Source organism: Passer montanus, unplaced genomic scaffold (genome assembly GCF_014805655.1).
Source record: "Passer montanus isolate IOZ18808 unplaced genomic scaffold, ASM1480565v1 scaffold150, whole genome shotgun sequence".
Taxonomy (NCBI): Eukaryota; Metazoa; Chordata; class Aves; order Passeriformes; family Passeridae; genus Passer; species Passer montanus.
The window spans coordinates 1,053,513-1,057,519 of record NW_024362052.1 but is presented as its reverse complement, the minus strand read 5'-3'; the positions used below and the strand labels follow the sequence as shown (position 1 = coordinate 1,057,519).

At 47.3% G+C, this 4,007-nt stretch overlaps 1 protein-coding gene across 7 annotated transcripts in view; it reads left to right on the top strand.

The window, feature by feature from the left end:
• The window catches only part of ANKRD17 (ankyrin repeat domain 17), a 69,024-nt gene that overhangs the window by 1,144 nt on the left and 63,873 nt on the right, over nt 1–4,007 (top strand). The window lies entirely within an intron of this gene.

The window sequence follows — 4,007 nt, the reverse complement described above, 5'->3', positions numbered from 1 at the left end:
GTACGGCGCGGGGGAGGCCCCGGGGGGGTTCCCTGCCGATCCGGTTTCATAATTCCAGCCGGCTGCCGGCTCCCCCGCCCTCGGCCCTGCGGCAGAGCCGGGCAGGGGCAGCACCTCGTGGCGGGGCTCGGCCCCGGGCCGCCCTGCCAGCCGGGGTGCGGGGCCAGCGCCCCCCGCTTTCCCCCAGGGCTCGGGGGCTCCCTGCGAGCGCCTGGTGTGGCCCTATCCCGAAGGGAGAGGCCCAGGGGCTACTGCGGGTGCTGTGAGCCATGTGCTGTGTCGCGGTGGTGGAGAGGGGAGCCGGGCAGTGGCAATGCTGCCGGCCAGCCCGGCGTGAGGCTCCCGAGGCGGGCTGGAGCGTGGCTGCGTGGCTGGCAAGGTGCTGGCGCGCCCAGCGGTGGGAACGGGCCGTCTTGGAGAGAGGGTAAAGCAGGTAAAGCAGGTGAAGGTGCAGCCAGGCGAAGGTGCCGGAGAACCCCGGGTGTTGAGCTGTTGAGAGGCGTTTTCTCCAGAGCTGCAGGCCGCCCTGGTCCCATGCAATGCAGAAACAAGCCCCGGGGAGCATTAGTAACTGGGTTTTGTCCGGTGTTAGGATTTTCAGGTGGGTGTCGTTGGAAAAGGCTGGTGAGGCTGGGAGCCCCTAATTTGCATGTATAGTCACACGGGGGTGCTTTCTGGAGCGGTTTTAATCTTGTAAGCTGTCCAGCTGAACATTCACTTCTGCTTTGGTTTTTTTTTTGAGTGGTGTCCACAGAAAAGTCCACTCGAAGTTTTTCAGCTCTTCTTTGAGCTTGGTTTCTAAGCAGTTTGGCTTCCAAGCAATATATCTACAGTTCTGTTAGAAATTGGGCAGGAAGGAAGGGTCTGATAGCTTCAAGGAAGGGCTGGGCTAGGATGCTGATAGCTTTTTCCACGGTTAGGCAGCACTCTGCATCTTATTCCTGCTGAAGTTGATACAAGAAGCATTTTATCCAGCTGTTTGAGATAAATTGCATGCAGTGCACATATTTCTGTCTTTTAGGAAAGTTGATGTCGACATGTAGGTAGAAGTTCTTATGGTGCAAGGCTTGTAGATGACTGCTTTGCTGCTGAGCTGTGTTGTCCAGTGGTCCTGCAGGTGCTTGGGGAGCTCTGTGGGGCAGAGGCCTTTGGGATTTGCTGTGGCGAAGGGATGGAGGCCCTGCAGCAACTTCAATGTATCGTTGACAAGCCTGAGGTCAGCTGCCTGTGCTGGAAACATTCAACAGAATTTGTGTCAAGCCAGACCTGCTGGTGGAGTTTTTATTTAATGGTCCACAGCCATTCTTCCCAGTGGCTCCTTGCACTGGGAGCTTCCAGTTGGAATCCTGTGTGGGTGAGGTGAGCCTCTGCCTGCTTGCTGTGCCTTCAAAGCACTTGGTTCACATTCTTTGGGAGCTGCAGACAGGAAGAATTGCCAGTGGTCATTAAATATCATGAGGCAGCAGAATAGTTCTCTTTTTTCCTTTGACAGAGTGACATGTGCCATAGATAGTGATATAGGCAATTTGTGAAGGCAGTTTGGGCATCTGGAAGCTTCTCCAATGGTTTCATCTTATCCTAAGTGAGGGCTTTCCCAGGCTGGGTGATCTGGGATTAAATATTAAGCAGGGCTAAGTAAGCAAGTGAATAATAGTGAGATGATGAAATTCAGGATTCACAACAAAACACATGCTACATGCTTCATTTATAATTGTTCTTGAGCATGCAGGTTGCTTGCAAAAATCTGTTCTAATCTTTTTCCTAGTGACTTCAGGATAAAATGATGCAGCTTGTAGAATATGCAGAGCTGAAGTCACAGTTTTTAGGAATGTGGACATGAGGATGGCCTGATTAATGGAGCAGAGCATCCAACTTGAACATCGTTCCCAGCAGCTCCTGGGCAGGAAAAGTGTTTTGAATGTTCTCAGAGAAAGGGGAGTTTCCATGTCTGAGGAACATGATGATTAGTTTTGGCTTTTAGAGGCTTAAAAAAAATGCCACTGTAGGAACAAAGGGCTTTCTAGTTGTTTCGGGGTTAAGGGTTTTTTTTTTTTATTTCACATTTTCTTGAGTTGTGCCAGCTTTTCATTTTGGTTGTGGTCTTCTGACCACGGGCAGCGTGGAAGGCACATAAAGTGTGGAAAAACACAAAAGTGCAAGTTGCTGGCTTTGCTGTGAATGGAAACTGCTGTGGGAATGCTGCAGAAGCTGGTGTTCCCTCCCAGCCGTTCCCTTCATTATCTCTGTAAACTTAAGACAGTTTGTCTTAGGCTATTTTTTGCCCTTCCCATGCTTAATACATTAAGACTTCTCTAATCTCTGAAGCAAAGTGCTTTTAGTATTTGACTGCTAATGAGACTGCTTCTAAAAATCAGGGGTACTGTAGCAACAAGTCCAAGGAGTTCTGAAGGGAAACCTGGTGCATCCTGAAACCCCAGGAGTAGAAAGACATTGTTCACCTGAGTTGTTGCTGAGCTGATGGGATGGAATCAAGAATTAGGATCAGGTGTTTCCACGTCCATGTCTGAACTCCATCAGATCTCAGTGTGGAAACACAGGCACTGTGGAGAGCTTTGGGAGAAGTTGAATGGGAATTTCATACCAGCAGCCACTGAGCTCCTGCCACACTGTTCATGGCAACCTCCAAGGTTATCTTTCAAATTGCAGCAAATTACTGCAAAACCCCAAGACTTTAGGTAGTGGGGTCCAGTGTTGTCTGTAAAAGGCAAATTGCCTTTTCCCTATGTAACAGTGGTTAAAAAATGGCAGCTTTTCTCAGTATACAGGAAGAGGAATCCTGAGGAATGAGAAGAATGACAGTAGGAGCTACATAGCAGGGGAGGTCAGCTGGCAGATTCCTTCCACGTGTTCTTGTCCATGCACATTGTCTTCAACACTTCCATTTGTAGTGAAAGGTGTAAAAAATGACCAGGTCCTCGTAGCAAGCTGCTGCTTAGAAACCCGATGCCCAGAGTGCATTAGGGCTTCTCTTATTTAACACTGAAAGGTTTAGTTGTGTAATAAAAATTGTTTACAAGCTTATTTCAAGTCTTTGAACTTGGAGGATGTTTGCTGCTGGCAGTGAAATTTATAATTGCCCTTTATATCCATCTTAGGAATTTGTAGGTTACTTCTTGTCCATGAATCTTGTGATGATCCAAGGTGTAGATCCACCTTGGATTTGTGTGTTTATTACCTTCTCTGTTGCTGGAGTCTTAGGTGCTGTGCAAATTAGCCTTCCAGAATATAATCCTCAGTTAACTGTACCTGAAAGCACTGCCCTATTTAAAAGATGCTTTTTGAGATGTTTTGGCTGTTCTTGAAGCCTTCTTGGTTCACTTGGGCCTCCTGGAAGTAAAAGCTCATTTTTGTTTTTTCAGCTGCAATTGAAATAGTAATTGAACTGAGCTACTAAGATGAAGTAAGTAGAACAACACAACACCACCAGTCCCCTAAAATTTCTTCATGCAGAAGAAGCTACTCTGAATTCTTTGGATTCAGATTTAAGGCAAAGTTAATCTGAAAACTTGGGCGTCCTGGTGTGGTTTCAAGAGCATCACAGGCACATGGTTGTAATATTTAAATTGGAAAAGACTTGAAGAGCTTAAGTGTTCAAATGAGCTGAATTTGTTTTAGCAATCTGTTTCCTTTTTTAACCCTAGCAGTCTTCATCAGAATCCTGGAATGAGGCCTTTGGATTCTGCAGGGCCACCATGCCTGGCTTGACCTCTGTGTGATGTGTTGCCTTCACTGCCATTGCTTTCCTGGCCTTGGGTCCTCACAGATGTGATTGAGCATGCAGCTGACTGTGACATCCTGAGGTGCAGTTCAGTCTCACATTCTGCTGCATTGTTTATCTTGGAATTATTTTTATTTTTTTTCCTGTCTGTTTCAGCTGTGTTTTGCCTGTACCACTTAGTTTCTTCCACTCAAAAGACAGAAATACTGTAGGATGGTTCTCAAAAATCCCTGAAATCTCAGGGCTTATCCCAGGGCTATTGCTGGGG